This window comes from Pleurodeles waltl, chromosome 2_2 (assembly GCF_031143425.1).
Source record: "Pleurodeles waltl isolate 20211129_DDA chromosome 2_2, aPleWal1.hap1.20221129, whole genome shotgun sequence".
NCBI lineage: Eukaryota > Metazoa > Chordata > Amphibia > Caudata > Salamandridae > Pleurodeles > Pleurodeles waltl.
Window position 1 is genome coordinate 604,851,708 of NC_090439.1, and position 19,871 is coordinate 604,871,578.

General features: G+C 45.0%; 1 protein-coding gene across 2 annotated transcripts in view; it reads left to right on the plus strand.

Annotated features, from left to right (window-relative positions):
- The first annotated feature begins 1,899 nt into the window (after positions 1–1,899).
- SNTG1 (syntrophin gamma 1) overlaps positions 1,900–19,871 on the plus strand; it is a 3,232,656-nt gene continuing 3,214,684 nt past the window's right edge. The window contains exon 1 of one of the 2 annotated variants that reach the window (XM_069218895.1): positions 1,900–2,329. The gene's annotated coding sequence lies outside the window, so the exon portion shown is untranslated. The remainder of the gene's footprint in view (positions 2,330–19,871) is intronic. The other variant, XM_069218893.1, reaches the window with a different exon arrangement.

Here is a 19,871-nt window from a genome sequence, read left to right on the forward strand (position 1 = left end):
CAAGAAGATAGATTCACTCTTCTGGAGAGATGGAATGAAGGTCATTTGCGATGCTTTTCTTGGGTGGAGGGTATCCAGTACTCCTGCGGGTGGCTGATAATTACGCTGGTTGAAAGCAATGCATACTAAATATCGAGAGAGCCACGGGGGGAAACTGAATTCGTGGTGTAGAAAATAAAAGAATTGGAGTGCTTTTTAAGCACCGCGATATGTAGTGCTTTAAGTGGAGATATTGAAGTGCTAGTACTCTCTATTCAGAGTAGCTGTTTGCTCCTGAAAAGTGCCGGCACACTCTCATTAAATATATTGCAGCAGTGCTGAGAAGTGCAGGCTCTCTCTCATTAGATATATTGCAGCAGTGCTGAGAAGTGCTGGCACTCTCTCATTAGATATATTGCAGCAGTGCTGAGAAGTACAGGTACTCTCTCATTAGATATATTGCTGCAGTACTGAGAAGTGCAGGTACTCTCTCATTAAATACATTGCAGCAGTGCTGAGAAGTGTAGGTACTCTCTCATTAGATATATTGCAGCAGTGCTGAGAGGTGCTGGCACTCTCTTATTAGATATATTGCAGCAGTGCTGAGAAGTACAGGTACTCTCTCATTAGATATATTGCTGCAGTACTGAGAAGTGCAGGTACTATCTCATTAAATACATTGCAGCAGTGCTGAGAAGTGCCGGCACTCTCTCATTAAATATATTGCAGCAGTGCTGAGAAGTGCAGGTACTCTCTCATAAGATATATTGCTGCAGTACTGAGAAGTGCAGGTACTCTCACATTAAATACATTGCAGCAGTGCTGAGAAGTACCGCCACACTCTCATTAGATATATTGCTGCAGTACTGAGAAGTGCAGGTACTCTCTCATTAGATATATTGCAGCAGTGCTGAGAAGTGCAGGTACTCTCTCATTAGATATATTGCTGCAGTACTGAGAAGTGCAGGTACTCTCTCATTAAATACATTGCAGCAGTGCTGAGAAGTGCCAGCACTCTCTCATTAGATATATTGCAGCAGTGCTGAGAAGTGCCGGCACTCTCTCATTAGATATATTGCAGCAGTGCTGAGAAGTGCTGGCACTCTCTCATTAGATATATTGCAGCAGTGCTGAGAAGTACCGGCACACTCTCATTAGATATATTGCAGCAGTACTGAGAAGTGTAGGTACTCTCTCATTAGATATATTGCAGCAGTACTGAGAAGTGTAGGTACTCTCTCATTAGATATATTGCAGCAGTGCTGAGAAGTGCAGGTACTCTCTCATTAGATATATTGCTGCAGTACTGAGAAGTGCAGGTACTCTCTCATTAAATACATTGCAGCATTGCTGAGAAGTGGCGGCACTCTCTCATTAGATATATTGCAGCAGTGCTGAGAAGTGCCGGCACTCTCTCATTAGATATATTGCAGCAGTACTGAGAAGTGTAGGTACTCTCTCATTAGATATATTTGCTGCAGTACTGAGAAGTGCAGGTACTCTCTCATTAAATACATTGCAGCAGTGCTGAGAAGTGCCGACACTCTCTCATTAAATATATTGCAGCAATGCTGAAAAGTGCTGGTACTCTCCCTTTCAAGTAAAAGAAGTGCAGGTACTTAGTACCGGGCAGTGCCTGTCCCTTTAAAGCGCTTCTTATCTCGAAGGGAAATCCCTTCGCTTGACTGAGGAGACACTGTCTGGAGTGCACCTTGAACGCAATCTGACTAGTTTTACGTGCCTCTGAATGTGCTCGCATATTTCGTTTAATCTTCCAGCGATAATTCCTCACCAGGGACAGAAAGCATGAGGTGAAAATTGACCAGGAAAGTCTCGGTGCAATGCGCGTGAGAGGTGGCCCCTCTACATGAGCGTGGGGTGCCTGCGTGAGTGAGGGTTCAGCGCACGAGGACGCTCCGCACATCACATCCTGCGCGGGAGCCTGCGCTGCTGCCGGCGCATCAGCGCCTCCCTTCCCTCTTCCCGAGCTGTCAGGCTCTGCTGCTTTTCACTGGATCAGTGTGTGCGAGTGAGGCGGCTCCTGGTCCTGAGCCTCAGTCATCCCTCCCCCGTCCTCACCCCACCAGCCCGGACAGGAAGGCATCCGCGAGCAGGTGCACGAGAGGGGACCTCGGGGCTCTGGGACTGCACCACGGTGCAGCGGAGGGACACTCGCGGATTGATAGCAGGCGCCATGGGTACGCCGGCGAGGGTTTGGGAATCCCACGCAACTGACACCATTTCGTCCGCTGGATTGATAATGTTTTGGGGAGAGCTTTGAAAAGAGGTGGCTGAGCGGAAAGGACTAGGATCTCAGGAGTGGCTGGAGAAAGGTCCATTGAGAAGAGCTGTAAGTAGTCGGGATGCTGTTCCCATTGAAGCTGTTGGTGACTTGAGCTGCCCGGTCCCTCGGACTGTTTGTTAGACACATACCTTGCATGGTCTGTTTCATATTTTGGAGTGAATGTTTCATTAAAAAACAATGTCCATTGAAATCACCTTATATTCTTTAATGTGCACCCGGAACATCTGCTGGCTAAAAATGCTGCCAGACTGTGTTGAACGTTATCTCCCCACCGAAAGCTAACTCGGCAACCACCAGGCTCGCTTCTATTGAATCTGTCATGCAACTGCCCCTCCGACCATAATCGCAGCCGCATGACACTTACTATAGATAACCCTGCGTTTGAGCGCCTGTTCAGAAACATACTGTTGTATTAATGTATCACGGTCACGGTATTGTTACCGTCGCGATTGCATTGTCTCTCCAAGAAAAAGAGGTGGGAAGAAACGCTGAGTGAAACTTCCATCTTGGCTGACAGATAAGGCCAAGAGGTGACCGAGCTGAGGGCCGGTTGTGAGCCGCAGGTGCCAGCCCATGTGAGCGTCCCGGCGCCTTCTCTGCACTAACTTGGCAGCTGCAAAGAGCCCGTACTTCAGGTTAGGTGTAGGTAATGCTGGCCAGTGAACATACCCCCTCTCAGCGTATTGTATGCAAAGGACAGTCACCGTTCTCCCCTTTAAGGTGTAACACGTTAAAGGGGGCGCACTTTGCCCATAGCTTCCAGCAACTTCACATAAAACTCTGACTACAGCTCTTGACGTGCACCTAGTGCTTCCAACCCGAGCGGCTTTCTGGAGACAGTCATTTGTATTCATTGGTATTCCAATAGGAGACCATCGATTCCAGTGACGAGCTTTTATTAGCGGGTCGGGGTCAGGAGCAAAGGTGCTCGGGACAGGAGCAGAGGTGCTGGGGCAGGAGCAAGGGTGCTGGGGACAGAAGCAAAGGTGCTGGGGTAGGAGCAAAGGTCCTGGGGCAGGAGGAAAGATACCGGAGGCAGGATTAAAGGTGCCGGGGACAGGATCACAGGTGTTCGGGCAGGAGCTAAGGTGCTGAAGAAAGGGGCAGAGGTGCTGTGGCAGGAGCAAATATGCTGGGTACCGGAGCACAGGTAGCGGCTGGGGCATGATCAGTGGTGCTGGGGACAGGAGCAAAGGTGCTGGGGACAAGAATAAAGGTGCTGGGGACAAGAATAAAGGTGCTGGGGACAAGAATAAAGGTGCTGGGGACAGGGGCAATAGGTGAAATGGTAGACACGTGAATCCATTTGTTCTCACCTCCAAGTTCCGTGCAAAGTACAATGATCGTGTTTGTTGAATTTTTTCCTTCTCTCGCGGGGTCCCGTTTTTCGCTTGTTAACATGGGCATGTTTTTTTTGTTTTTTTTTGGGGTGGGCGTTTGTGTTTATGCAGGATATAGTCAACACACTCTTAGAAAGTGACGGTGTTCACAACGGGAAGTAACAAAAATGCTATTTTTACGAACTGAAAGGTTACACCGCGCTTCATGTTTAACCGGGCATGCTTTGCGTTGCTTTGCATGCAATGCCTCAGTCCAACAATCTCGGAGGTGGGTTGTATTGCGGTTCATCACACTTTCAGATGCTACCCGAACCGGCATCTGTGATATGTGTAACAGTGTCCACGTGAGACCATGCCCACTGTGATGGAGCCAGTACCTTTCAGACCTCCTGTTCATGGATAAATGGGGCCCCTAAAGGACTGGGGGGCTCTTTGACTGAGAGGACTGCATGGGCTTGGGTTACTCCCCTGTGCTGAGGAGATAAAGCCGGGCTGGAGCATTGGCCTAGAACAGTGGTCTTCAAACTTTTTAAGGCAGCGCCCCCCCCCCCAGTTGAAAAATAAAAGTCATTGGGCCCCCTCACAATTTTTCACAATTATTTTATAAAGATGGCAATGTTTAAGTATGTCTAGACTTATTTAAACAGTGCAGTTGAGTACTGTTACCTATTTGAAATGCAGAAACATGTTTCTGCTTAAAACAAAGCACTGTTATCTGTATAATGCTTCTTTTGGTCAGAGCCTGGCAACCCTCTCACTACCCCATCACTTGAGGTCCCCTTAGGGTGGCCCCTCCCCCGTTTGAAGACCTCTGGTCTAGGGGGAGATTCTTTGCTGGGCTAGAAGCAACAGTGTCTGCCAGTGCCCATGCAGTGTAGGCAACATCCCTGTGCAGTGAGGGCAGAACTCGGCTGAAGCACTGTGACAGGCAAGAAGGTTGCGTGGAGAGCTGAAAGGAACAGGTCTGGCTGCCAGGACCCAGGCAGTGTGAGCAGGAGCCCTGTGCAGAGGCAGTGGTGTAACACAAAATGAGTCCCTTTAGTCTCTTATATCTCACACATGCATGTTGGTATTGGGCGAAATGGAGGACCGAAGGGGCCTCTGACCGACCGGGCTGCATGGACTTGCTTGCCTTATGCCTTTGGGCAGAGCAGGCCTGCCTGCTAGGAACCGGGCAGTGTGAGCGGCAGCCTTGTGCAGATGTGAGAAAGCTGGGCTGTAGCACTTGCCTTCAGAGGGATTCCCTGCTGGGTTAGAAGCAACACTGCCTGTCTGTCATTACCCATGCAGTGTCGGCAGCAGCCCTGTGCAATAAGGACAGCTCTGTGACTTGCAGCACTGTGCGTGCAGAGCTGGAATGGGCAGCGCTATCTGCCAAGGGGTCGGTAGTTTCAGCAGAGACGATGTGCAGTGGAGGTAGAGCTAGAATGAAGCACAGCCCTACAAGAAGGTTCTCTGATGGGCTAGAAGCAGCCGAGTATGTCTGACAGGAGGCGTGTTATGCAAGCAGAAGGTTTGTGCAGTAAAGTTAGAGCTCGACTGAAGTAATTATGTGACCCTCGGGAAGGTGCAAGGAGAGATAGAAGGGGCAGTGCAATCTTCCAAGGGGTCTTTAGTGACAGGGGGTTGGGCCAGACTGACACCCTACAGGATGGTTCTGTGCTGTTCTAGAAGGGGAAGTGCAGAATAGCGTGTCCTATATAGATCGAGTCATGGTGGTACGAACTGCTGTGATTAAAACACATATTGACAGCGCTTGTTTCCCTGTCCTGAGTGAACTCTTCTGTCCCAGAATCCTCTGCACGAAATGCTGGAGTACCATACCAGTGGGAATGGCCAGGAGCGAGCACTAAAGCACCTTAGGTACCCTTTTCCCCCTCCTCGACATCTCTCAGTGCCCTCAATACCATCTCCCCTCACTCCGGGCGCGCGGCTATGCTCGCTGCATCAGGGTGCGTACCTGCGCCCTGTCTCGTGCGCACCACCTGCGGGTGTGTCGGGCGGGGATTCCAGTCATCAGTCAAAATGACGCCGTAGTTACCGGGTTGGAAACCCGCGGTTCGGTGCAGAACGAAGGCCACCAGCCAGCTGGCACAGACAGAAAACGCATCCTCTCAGTGAGTAGAAACATAATTAACAGGTGCACAAGAGCCACGTGAGTAGGGCGATCCGAGGCCATTGAACATCGAAGTGTGAGCAGCACGGCTCTAAAGCACGCCGGGGCTGCCAAGGTAGCCGCCCGAAGAGATGTTTGCAATCAATACCGTCTTTTTTCCTGGTAATTTCTAATGTGATAGTGCGCTCCCTGAACATTATGTTTTGGGGTTCCCGGGGAAGCGCAAAGAGGAGAATGCAGAGTGTTAATAATCAAGATAATGGACGCTGACTCCTTGTTTGGCTCACTTTGCAGTTATTTCAGTTTGAACCGCAAATGGCTGTCATTTAAATAATGTGTGTGTGAGATGCAAAACATCTGCTCCTTAGCCTGGTTTAACACCGGTCTTCCATTATGGGGGTGTTTGCTTGCGCATTGCCTTGGCTTTCCTGATAACCCCACTTGAGTCAAGTACGAGGGAATACATTTAACAAGTGCCACGTTGCATTTTAGAACATATACGTTCGCTTTTAAAAATGATGTCTGGATCGAGAAAACAATAGACTCTAAATGCCAGCCCTAGTTTAAATTGGGCCCGACAGGTAGCTGTGCAATAGATACCCCTAGTGGGTGTGTTTGGAAATGAGCTCCGGAAGTAGGGTCTGTCCTGCATCTCCGATGCTGAATAGAGTAAAGGCCCTCAAACATGTGCCACCCTGGGCACGGCAGAGTGGCATTGCACCGGCATAGGACGTGAAGAGAGCAGAGCGCGGGAGCAAGAAGCCACCTTAATGGGAAGCAGCGTGGAGGACCCAAGGGATACTCGCTGCCCTGGACAGTGAGAGGATGCGGGGCAAAGGGCTGTGGAACCGTGGTGCCTTCGGGGAAGAGGCAGGTCCGAAAGAGCCAATATGCGGCTGTCCAGAGTCCACATGAGCAAGTTGGGTCGGAGAAAGTCACGTAAGCTCATTTTAGCGGGGCACTGGACTCAACGGCCGTAAAGTGGTATAATTGGCAAATGCAAAGAGTGTTCGAATGTTTCAGTACACCGGGAAAAAAATCCGCCTTTTTTACTCACAGGTGCTCTGGGACTCCTGGCTGAAGGTCTTTTCAGTGTCATAAAAATATTTCATTTAATAGAAGCCGCTAGGAAATGACCACGGGGAGGGGCAACTGAGTACGGCCCTTGTTGCGTCATACCCACCCTGCCTGGTTACTGCTGGCCATGGAAGGGCATCTCTCCAACTGTGTAATGATATCTACATCGATCTGTGTATGTGCCCTCAGCTTCTCCACCCTCCTCCCCCAATATTTCAATCAAGCCGTATAATAGCAAACTCATGCACCTGCCCATTAACCCACCCTTCTCATTGTGTTTGTGAGGGTGATTTGAAAATCGCCTCACCAAATAGTCACCCTAAAGCGTCCCACGTCAGTTTTTTAATGTATAACAGCAGCCATTTAGAAGTTGTGAGTCATTATTACCTCTTACATCCATATAGTGAAACAGATCGCTGAGGTGCTGATGATATAATTGTTTTTCCCAGAGCCACAAGTCTAACGCACTTAAATGGTTTCTGTGCCCTACTCCGCACTTGAGAATAACACGTTTTCCATCCCGTTTTCACTTTTCTTAACGTTGCTTTCTTTTCTATTGAAATGCATTGATGAAAGAATGTTTGAAATGAACGACATTTAGCTGTTTTATGTTAAAGCCGCCCTCCCCTTTCGGAAGCCGTGCTGCATTTTCCTGCACAGCTGCACAGTGAGGCGTGTTGTCTTCATGCGCTTCCATTCACGGCAAAGATTGCAGACGTGGATTTCAAGGTTGGTTCACAGTCACAGCATGCTCTGAGAAGGTGGCAGACGCTCACTTTAAATTGAATCTTCCAGGGCTCTTACATGATAGCCCAGCGGCGTCTTGTATGTATTAATTTCAGAGGGCCGGGTTGGCAGTGCAGTGATGATTTTCCAACCACATTGTGGCGTGTCACGTAGGCCACTCCTTTCTGCAGTGTGGGAGGAGGTGTTTTGTTAACACTTAGAGACATGAATTCTTTGGTATGAATCAAAACAATAGTTGCTTGCCACACCGATTTTGTGTCAGATCCGTATTCAGGTTTTATCTTTCCAAAACCATCAGCAATTGTAAATGCTGATGAGGAGCCATTCCAGAGAAATCTCGTGAAAGACTGGCGCAAAGCAAATCACATTCTCAATTTTCAAATGTATCTTTTATTGACATATCAGTGTTTCAGAGATGCACTACTCCGCTCAACACCAAACATGCTTATCTGGTGCACAGAATATCGAGTTAGAAAACAAAACAAATGGATGATCATGTGGCCTCATAGTGCTATGGTGCAAATGGTCCCTTTTGGTACAAATGGGCCGTAGAATTGTGCATGTTGAAATACTAAACAGTGTTTTTAATAGGCTTAACATGACATTTTTCTAAAGGGCAATATTACATCTCTCTTTCTCATTTTAAAGCTGTTACAATGTACTTCTACCCTCACCTGCACTATGAACGGTTATCTCAGAATTGAAACTTTGACTACGTTCCTACAAAGCAGCTCTGTCAGGTCTTACTCAATAAACTGGTTTTAATATAATGAAAGGTCAAACTCAACCTTTATTTATTTTATGTTAAACGTTTGCGAACCACTACATGTCATATCTCTTTAAACTGAGAGTGGATGAGGGGTGGGGAATAAAGGGAGGTTTTTGGGTGGAATGGCTGGTCCAGACACAGCTATGCCATAGTTGGATGACGTGTGCAAAACAGGATACATGTACGAGGTCTTTTCAGAAAAGCCTGAAATGTGGGAGCCAACTATTGGACCTAAGCATTTAAAAATTTGGTGCCTGAGAAAAGTTGGTGAATGCAGACTGTCTTGGAGGACAGGTTTGGGTCGTTTGGTGACTTGTCTGATGAGTCCAGTCCATAGGCTGAGTGGAAAATGAGTCTTCCTGTACTTTAGCACATCATCTTTGAGTTTCAAGGGGGAAATAACAGTGTCACTGAGGGAGATTCTGAGATGTGGAACATCTGACAATCTGCCCACAAGTTTTCAAGCCTGTTTGGCCAGATGGTATATCTTCTAGGCAGGTAAGGCTAGTAAACTTTGTTTAGGTAACTTGAAGCCCATGCACACTCACAGATGGACTTGTGAACTTTAGTAGGCATAAATTGTAAACACAGCATTCTTGAATGAGATGGCCAACAATACCCCCTTCACTGTGCACCTTGCGTGACCAAGACCCATGTCTGGTGGAAAGATTCTTCTACTGAGTTACAATGGGAGCCAGGGTGTAGTAGTTCTGCTGTTTCCACATGACCTGTCAGACCAGAGGTAAGTCAAAAGATATTGCAAAGCCCCAACATTCTGGTACCGGGGGTTGGGACACTTTATGAGATGCTGGGAATGGATATTATTGGACACCTAAACCCCGAGCCTTCTGTAGGTAATAGGTAAATTCTGGTGGCTAATGCCACCAGAATGTAGGAAGGGAACCTTGTTACAATGGCTTCTCCTGTGGTGGTCAAAGCCCAACTTGGTATCATTACTCAGCAGAGTTCTCCAAGCACGTTGTTTCAGTCGGGGGAACTAACTTCATGCTTGCATATATGAAGACAATGTGGGATGCATGTGGGGTCAGTTACAATATTTCTACCTTTTATCACTCCCCTACCAGTGGGCTTAGTGAAATGTTTAACTGTATCCTGAATATTAGGATTATCGGTGTGGGTTTACCCCACAGGAAGAAGTAGAGTCCTCTGTTTCCGTGCTTTGTGTATGCCTGCTTGAATGATCTTCAGAAGGGAGTGGGCCTCAGTATGTAGTCGGTGGTTTCTTGAGTCTTTTGTGTCAAGGTTGAGGTAATGCTGCTAAGGAACAGTCAAACATGTTGTAGACAGTCCTCGATCTAGGCCTAAGATGACATAGAACATGAGGCTAGTCATGAACTGACCAAGCAATGGTATGACCTGTAGGTGACTTTGCTGAGCATGAATGGGACGGACTGTTGGGCAGTACAGCTAAGCACGCCAAGATAAGCAGACCAGACTGTACACTGTGTTTGAGATGTTTGGGGAGATGACTTGCCTCATAGACCTTCTCATCACAAGAAATCCTTGCAGGATCTTTTGTACCAAGCACTTTAAACTCCACTTTCACAAGTCTTAAACAGTGTTGCTAACAGTGGAAGATATGATACAAAGAGAAAGATGAGAATGAGATTCTCCCTGATTTCCTGTCACATCATGAGAAAGATGGCTCTATGAAGGGAGTGGTTCTCTTTCCCAGACTGAGAGAAGAGCAGTAATTGGTACTGAAACAGTTTTTGGAGCGCTTCTCACTGGCACCTGAGCTCAAGGATCAGTGCATCCATGAAACTGACAAAGGCTACATTACAGCTTGTCTGTCAAAAATAAAATTTTCAGAACATCAGGTAATGTGAGGACTAGCATTTAGGGAGACATCTCTAAAGTCATCCCCCAGGGAGGGACTGAACTGAACATTTCATTAGTCCTTAGTCCAATCCTGATTTATTTTACTAAAGTCAAGCGCTCACATGGGTTGAGCTGATGAACTTGTAAATAGGTTAGGAGCTGCCAAGGTTCTATGCATCATTGATTTGAAATCTGAATGCTTGCAGATCACCCTAGTAGAGAGTGCAAAGCAATGATTTGCATTTTCTACATCAAAGGGTCACTGTCAGTTCAAAGTGTTGACTTTTCAGAGGCTTACTAAGTGAGTCCTTCATGTGCTGAAAAACGACAATGCCTCTTACAGCTCGTTTATGAGAACTGCTTTGTACACCTTAGGAAAGTGCTCTAAGATCTGCAGCAGACAGACTTGATTATTAATTAAACTTCCACAGAGCTCTCACAGTGCGACTGTATAATATCCTGTCTTTTTCAGTGTTCCCTCTTAAAAGCAGACATTTCAATGGAAACATGCCATATTTGAAAATACATTAAAAAATTCAAAAGATAACAAACATTAACAGATTTAAAAGATCACCTGTGTAGCTACTTAAACAGTAAACAGTTGTACTGTCACATAATACAACCCCACCAGTGAGACATCTACAAAGCTCCTGTGGTACCTATCTGTCCTTGCTTGTATCATGAAGTGGACACTAAGGGACAGATTTAAGGGCTCCTTGTGCCACTGTAGCGCCACCTTAGCGCTACCTCAGCGTAATTTTTTTTACGCTAATGTGGTATTTACAAAGTGTTGCAATGCATGCATTCCGCCACTTTGTAACCTTTTGTGCCACATTATGCATGCACCATGCATAATGCATGCAAAGGCGGCATTCCGGTGCAAGGAGGACCGCAAAAATGGCGCAATGAAATCTACAGGGTTTAATTGCACCATTTTTAGCTTAATTTTTAATGCCTGCTGAAAGCATGGTTAAAAGGACACATCCATTGTAATCAATGGGCATCCTTGCACTTTGCTCCACTAGCATGAACATCTTTGACACTAGTGAAGCAAAGCACCACAATAGCGTAAACAATGTTTTCGCTATTGTTCCTAATACCATAGAGTGCTGTGTCATAAATACGGTGCGCACATAGTGGTGTTAGCTGGGCGCAGGGGGGCACAAGAAAAGTTGTGCTGAATTGGATGCAGCACCACTGTTTTTAAATTTGGTTCTGAGTGCCTCCTTAGCGGATGCCAGGTAGTTCAAGGGTGAGATTCCAAAGCCACAGTTATTGGCTCAGCCAGCATTTCACTGCAAGATGCTTGACATCACAAGTTTTCAGGCTTATTATTGGTATTATTATGGAGGACTTAAAACACTAGGGTGGTCATTACAACCTCAGTGGTCTTTTTACAAGACCGCCGAGGGACCGCCGTGCGGAAGACCGCCAGTGGTGGCGGTTTGCCGCTCGGCGTATTATGACTGTTGGCTGCTCTCCGTCCTTTTTCAGATGGAGAGCCGCCAACAGCCATACTGGCGGGCGGCGGGGAAGTGGAGGTTGCTCCACCTCCACCGCCACGCCAACAGAACACCGCCCACCGAATCACGTCCTGTGATTCGGCGTGGCGGTATTCTGTTGGCGGTGTGGTGTCGGCGGAGCAGCCCCCATGGCTCCCGTCCCCTCCCGGAGGATCGACGGAACAGGTAAGTCGATCGTCCGTTAGGGGAGGGGGGGTGGGGGGGTGTTGTGTGGGTGCATGGGGGTGTACGTCTGTGTATGTAGAGGGGGTGTGTGAATGCGTGTACGCTTGCAGGGGTGTTGGTGTTTTGGGAATGAGTGCATGTATGTCTGTGGGTATGTCTGTATGGATGTGTGCATGTATGTTTGTATGTGGGTGTGCGTGTGCGACTGTGTTTGTGGATGTAGGCATGTATGTCGGTGTGTGTGCGTGTGTGTGCGTGTGTGTGTTGGTGGTGCCTGCGTGCGTGTCGTGTGTGTGAGTTCTGTGATGTTGGGGGTCGGGGTGGGGAGGAGGGCCCTTCCACCTTTGGGGGGTGGCAGGGGTGGTGGGGGGTGTAGGGGAGGGAGTCGGGGTGGGGGTGGGTGGTGGGGGAGACCCATATCAGTGCCAGGGAAGGAATTCCCTGGCACTGATAGTGCTTAACGCCATGGATTTCATGGCGGTTCCAACCGCAGGAAATCCACGGCGGCAAGCTGGGTCAAAATACCGCCGGCGGTATAGTGACGGCCGCCGGGCTGGAGACCCAGGTCTCCAGCCCGGCGGTCGTCTCCGCCCTGGTGGGCGGAACGGAGAACCGGCGGATGACCATGGCGGTAACCGCCATGGTCATAATACAAAAAAAAACACCGCCAGCCTGTTGGCGGTCTTACCGCCGCTTCTCCGCCTTCCGCCAGGGTCATAATGACCCCCTAGGTCCTTTGTTGATTACAATTCAGAGAAAAATGTTTTTTAATTTAGTCGATGTAATCCTGCACCGTGAAAATGTGTAATCGGGCACATTGGTATCCTTCCCTGGGTTTCTGTTTCACTTGACTCATAATGAGGGCCTAAGTACTGAAAATGCAATTGATTTCATACATTGCCCCTTTATTCCAGACTGCAGTATGGGTTTGTAACCCATAACTAAGACAACCAGGTATGTCTAACAATAAATGTGTCATTTGATTTGCAGTATCAATTAGTATCTCAGTGCTGCAATACCGACATAGCCCTGAACGTGCACATTTATATATAATCTGTGAACTTCCTTGAAATTGCTGAGGGGCATTCACCACTGCTGCCCTCTAAGTTGAGGTTCATCAATGTAAGACCAGCCTCTAAGCAATTTGTGAGTCTGGCTTCCAACAGTATATGTAAGTCATAAAAAAGCAGGTTCTGTGCTCGAAATAAGTGCTAATCATCCTAAATTTCTTTCAGCTATGGGGCTGAATAATTCATACGTACACAACTGGTATCTATGCTCACTTGCATCCTTTATTTCACTCCCAGTAGTGAGACTTTCAAATAATTTTGACAAACACTTTTGGTATTGCATGAAGCCTGCACTTGAATCTCAGTACAAGACTTCTACAGAGCATGCATATCATGAATGCTAGTACTACTACAATGGTAGACGTGGTTAAGTTTTACTGTACACCCACGATATTATTTCATGAGATAGCTACTTTAACAAATGACACCTAGCTAGCAATTGCACAGAGATTTGTGAAGTGATGTAAACTAACTATCCACAAATTACATTGTTACTACTGTAGACTGTATTGATTTACAGAGCCGAGCAAAGTTTTTATGATTGTTGGTCATAGTATATACTTTATCTGATTTCCATTATGGTTTTATTTTGTGTAATCTTTATTTATATTATTGTTAAGTTCTTAGTCACAGTTGTGCAGCCAATACGTGCGAAAATTAAACTTAAGAACCTCCCGTTGACACTTGAAGTAACCAAAAAGTGTGTTAACGAAGTAGGGTTGTAAGTAGTCAATCTAATTGTTTTCAAATGTGAATCTATGATTGTTTTCCAATGGCTTGTTCAGTAATTTAGGTTCTAGTTGTTTTTTACCAATAATGGATTAGCTCACTATTCCATGGGCCTGTTGATGCGTAATTGTTGAGATAATTGAAACTAGTCTGGTTTGGGACCAGTTTTAAAGTGAAAGGACAGACTGTTAGAGTGCTGCACAGCATTGTATATAGGCACCAAACAGTGCTCTTTGAGTGACACTTATTTGGGAAATCACACATTTTCTAGCCATCTCAGTGTAATTCAGCATAATTGTGTTTTAACATTTTTTTGGAATCATGTCAGCATACCCTAAAGTTTATAGAAAGCATTACAGAGAATGCATTACTAAGAAGCTACTCTGCAGTATAAAAGTAGAAAGGGAACTCCGTGAGAAAACAAATTAAAATGTGCTGCATGGCTAGTTCAATGCAGAGATTTGTCGTAGGCATAATTTCCTTTAAGAGGCCGAATCTACACATTGAATTCCTCCTATTAGTAGTTAAACACCACTCGATGGAGAGTAAAAATGGAGACATGGAATTATGGTGCAGAATTCCGCATAGTATTCCCTTTTTGAGGGGTTTGAATTACACATTTACCAGAGGCTCTGAGCTGAAGGTAAAGTTTTATAGGTTGGCTGGATTAAAACGCGGAGAGGTAGGAGGTCAAGAGGGTAGGGGAGAGAAAGATGTGTCATGGCAGAGAAGAACATTGAATGCTTCCCCTTGCATATAAGGAGGCATGGAATGGCCGGAATACAAGGTCAGACTGCTGATGCACCTCAAGCCTAAAGCAGTTTTACTGACTACTGTTTCAAGCCACTAAAATTGGGGTACTGGTTCTCACACCCAGTAAATTCAAGTGCAAAAAATAATTTATGATCAGTTTGGGAGGAAATCCTCATGGAAATTCCCCACCGTCCCACAAATAATCTGGTGTTATATGTTATACTACCAGGTTATAGCACGATGATAAAAGTTGTGGGAAAGAAAAGCGGACAATGTTTAGACTGAGACGGTCATGCCCTACTTGAACTCATCCTACCTGGGGTGGGTACTTGATAGACTTTGACCTCTATGGACCCTCTCAGTATCCACCTCAAAAATAATACTCATGAAACAGAAAATGAACGTGAATAAATGCTAAACCATTCAGTAGCTTTATGTTTGTTCTTGCACAGCTATCATGAACGGGATTATTATCCAACTACAATGCAACTAAAAGCAGCTATTATAATAGCACAGGCAATCAGCAGTGTATCAATAATGTACAATTGTTATTAGTAGAAATATTAATAGTAATAATATTGCTGACACTAGTACTGCTCTTTCTTCTACTACTAGGGCTATTAGTAATATTAATAAAAATACGAAAAATAATATTTACATTAAAATGATAAAAAAAATAACAACAAATAAAATAGATGTATTTAGGTGCAATATTTACACCATGTAACTATAGTGGGGGGGTAGCATAGGACTTTATTTGAGGGGTGGATGGGGAGATGGATTTTTTTAGAAATTCTGTACATAAGGCCAGAGAAGAGGGGCAAGGAATTTCTCGTATATTCAGCTGTTTAATGGGAGCTGGGAGGAAGGCTCCTTATGGCGAAATTGGAGGTGTGCTTGAAGAAATGTGTTTTTGTGTATAGCTTGGTTTCACCGGAGATGATGGATCTTTCTCGGATTTTGCATGTCACTAACAGTCCCTGGATCCAGATATCCGGATGTGCATTTATAGAAGAATTGATTTGACCAAATGAAGTGCGGTTTTGGTTTTTCCAAATTAAACATGTTGATGAGGGATTCAAGGTCAATTATGTTGAAATGTTCTTTGAGATAAAAAAAGATGAGGAGACAGGGGCCACCCTTGTCTGAGATGAGGATTTGAATGGTACCCTCTGATCAATTTGCTTTACCAATGGTTGTTCAGCGATGTTACTATATCTCTGTTTTTGTTAATCAATGTTTTCCATTGATGAAAACAAGTGCTAACAAATGTACTCAATGGTGCCCACCTACTTATGACTCATTCTATAGCTAATGGTTTTGAATGACAGTTTCAAACTAACATTGTTGATCGTTACATCCCGTTACCAATCAAATTCAGTGGTTTATGTTTTCCACAGTGCTCACATCAATGTCACATCTGCACAGTCCACTATCCTTTTACTTTTTTAATAGAACATGAACAATTTTACTATATATATATATATATATATATATATACTGTATATATATATATATATATATATATATATATTTTCAATCTTGAGTACCAGCATAAAACAAAACCCTTTCAGAGTTAATCCGGGTAGTTCCCAAGCTTAGGTGGAGAGCAGCTCCTCTATAAAGCACCCTACAACACCAGCGACACTCTAGATTTGCTCACCTCAAATGTCTGTTTTTCTAGCAAAGTTTTTAAGCATAGGATTAGCACAGTGCTATCCACGCCAAGCTGGAAAATGACATTTTTTTTTGCCTTTTATACAACAAAGTCTTTTAGCATAGGATTAGAAGAGTGCTATCCTTGCAGAGCTGTAAATGACAAAATCCTATCACCACTTCAGGCACAACATTACAGCTTTGAATTGGTAAAATACCATACAAGCCAACCTGAAATGAGCAAAGGCAACCCCTGACACATGTTTCACTATCATTATAGTTATTCAGAAAGTTTTAGCTTTGTCTATACACAAGGGAGCACCCAGTTTAAGTCAAAACAAAACCCTTTCAGAGTTAGAGTGATGCATACATTATGCAAAAGAGAAGAGAGAACTCAGGATAGTTACCAATTCAGGTGGCGAGCACCTCCAGCATAGAACACTCTACAACATCAGTGGCACTCTAGAGTTTCCTATCTCAAATGCCTGTTTTTCTAGCAAAGCTTTTAAGCATAGGATTAACACCGTGCTATCCACACAGAGCTAGAAAATGACAAAGTCTTTTGCCATTTATACAGTAAAGTCTTTAAGCATAGGATTAGTATAGTGGTATCTTTGCCAAGCTGTAAATGACAAAGATCTTTCACCACTCCAGGCACAGCATTACAGCTTCATTGTTTCCCTGGGCAGTGGTGGGGAACGGTCCACCTAATATTTGCCCTGGCCAAGCGCCATCACGGAGTCCTTCACAAAACATACCCACTTAATAGCGTGTAATTTTTTTAGGACCACTATCTCCTTTAATATACAATAGTAATCAGACAGTGCAGATGTAGGTTTAAGTTCCACCAATAAAGAAGATGACATGATTTGGCTTTTGCAGTCACAGGCTGAAGGTCCAAATCATGTAACAAAGATACAAGTGGGGTGCTCTTGTGTAGACTGAGAAGCGTGTGCAAGAAATAATTTTCAGTTAGGCTAAGTTCAGCTACCCTTGAGTAACCCCAAATCTCAGAACCATACAAAGCACTAGCCTCGTCTGAGCCTTATAAACCCTCAAGATAGGTGAAACACATTTGACTTTTGAGGAACTAGAAGGCCTACGACTGGCTACTGCATGGTGAGTCAAACTTAGGGCACTTTTCCTAATCTGTAGGGACCAAGACATGTTTCTAGCCAGCATAATTCCTAAATCTTGAAATCCATTACTCTTGCTAAGGGAACACCATCTAAAGTAAGGGGATCATTGAAAGATCTGTGAGGGATCATATACATACATTTTGTTTTGGCATAATTAATCACAAACTCTCTAAAATGGCAACAATCCCTAAATCTCTCTTCCAATATCTGAAGGCCTTGTGGGGTCTTAGAAATGAAAAGGAATTGTCAGTAACCAGGGGAGCGAAATTTCCCTGCCCACCAGCCTAGGTGCGTCATACATACAATCATGCAGCTAAATTACCACCTTATTAAAATATAGGGAGAACAGCATGGGTGCTAAAATGTACAATTTACATATATCCATGTGAATGCCAATCTTATCTGTAAGTACGTCCCTTGAGTTACAGCAGACCTCGGATTAAGTTTCATGATGCAACCACCTGATAATATCAAGGAGATCAAGAGAATTCCCAATGTCTTTAAGAACCTCCCATAATTTGGTTTGGGGGACCAGGTCGCACGTGGTCTTTAGGTCTATGAAAATCAGATAATGATGGGATTTTTCAAGTAGAACGGTTTTACAATATATTGATGTAAACCTGAAGACCTGGCCTATAGTGTCCATTTGGGTTCCAAATCCCACCTACAAGTATAACAATGCCCCCTGATCCTCTATTCACTGTTCCAGGAGGTGGAGGATCTGCCTTCTTAAGACTTTTTGTATTGCATCAATGAGACTTACAGGTCAGTAGTTGGTAGGCTAGTCCCTTTGTCTATACTTATAAACCGGTACAATTTTGGCAGCCTTCCAGCTTCCATTCCAAACAAAATTGCATTAGTTAAGATGTTTATATATTTGGCCCGAAGCTTGATGTCAGACAGCATCTGATCCCCTGGGATCCCATTTGGCCCTGCATCCTTCCAAGCAGCAATGCACTTAATCATTTAATTGCCCTCATGGTCTCACTCCAACCTATTTGGGTTTTTCTGGATGACAAAATAGATGAACAATAGTGGGAGCTACCTTCCCGATAGCTAGCAGCATATACAGATGGGACCATAGATGTACTATCTTGGGTGTTTTCCTCAGCATGGTTAGTGGTGAGGGAGTGCCATATAGCTCAGAAAAATTTTGATGCCGGGTTTCCGATTGAATACAATCGGGCAAGCGAACGGGGGAATCCTGCCCTTTACTGGATATCACACGACAGAATCTCTTAGTATCCTTTTTTGCATAGGCATTATATAGGTTCTCCCAAAGCCTATGCTCACGGTTTCTTTGGCTGTGTGCTGTATCTGTTTTTATTTGGCCCTACCCTGCTTTGATACCACAGATTTCACTTTTCTTAAGTGTCTAGTTCAGCCCTAGTGCACTCTTTGTTAAACGATGAACAGCAGATTTTCGGGGCATTGGATCTATAGTTATACTTTGATGTAAAACACTATCCCAAACTATTAAAAAGGGTGTGATGTATATCAGATGTGACCTGCAGATTGATGTCACTAGGGACCTAATCTGCAAAATTACAAAGGGCCTTGGCAAACACCTTCTTCATTTGGTCCTTTAGGTCAGGACGATGTGCCGATTTAGGCCATTTAATTCTCCTATGATGATTAGAGTGAATCAACTCCAGAGCCCTGGAATAAGGAGTTAACTTAGGCTGTCCAGAGCAGATTTTTAGTGCGCAGTGTAGAGCATCATGATCACTGTCGGACCAATGAAGAACCCTCATGTCTTGTAAGTCACACCAAATTGGCAGAGCTACTATTATATAAACTATTCTGCTTGAGGCCCCGAGATGATTGAATGTATGAGCTGCTTTACGATCTCTAGATCTAAGCTCTTAGGCTGGACATCACAGTAAAGGATAATAATTGGTAGGCTAAATTGGGCCCTCACCTAACTGGATCCTAAATGGAGCTGTCTCAATCAATGGAATCCTCCATAGCTTCTCCTCTGCTTCACAGGACATGGAGCAGCCAATATCAAGAGGCTCGTACGTTATATGAAAATCCCCAGGGATAATTAGTCCAGCCTGAGTAGTGAATGTATTCCTATGGGTAGTGAGCAACAGATGGTCGGTGATATGCTTCCTGCCCTGGTCCCTCTGTTATATACGTTATAGATGTGGTATGACCATGAGTCAGCTCCTGTGACATCACCAGACTCTATGTTCAAAATACGGGGTTTTGCATTAAGTAATATGCGCAACCAAATCATGAGGCCTTCAGATGATCGGCCCCTTCCACTAACTCCATGGCGAGCTGGTATACAGAAGTTTATCTGCGTCGCCCTGACTGCATGATCATTCACAAGCCAATTCCCAAGGTGGTACCTCCTCTGACACAGTGGCACCCGTCTGGTGTTTGATGACTTGAACTGCAGCAGACCCTCCTGCACTCTCCCACAAAGGATGTAAATACTGCAACCCTCTGGGAGGCATAACATCTAGCACACTATGACTTGAGTCACACTAGACCATCTGGTCACACTCAGAACTTGGTTTCCTTGCCCCTCTGGATTGAGGTACACTGTCTAGTACACAATGACTTGTAGTCGCACCAGACTTCCCGTTCACACACTTCAATGCAAGTTCAGTTGTGCCATACGAGGCCAAGTACAGCACAACTCAGGATGCA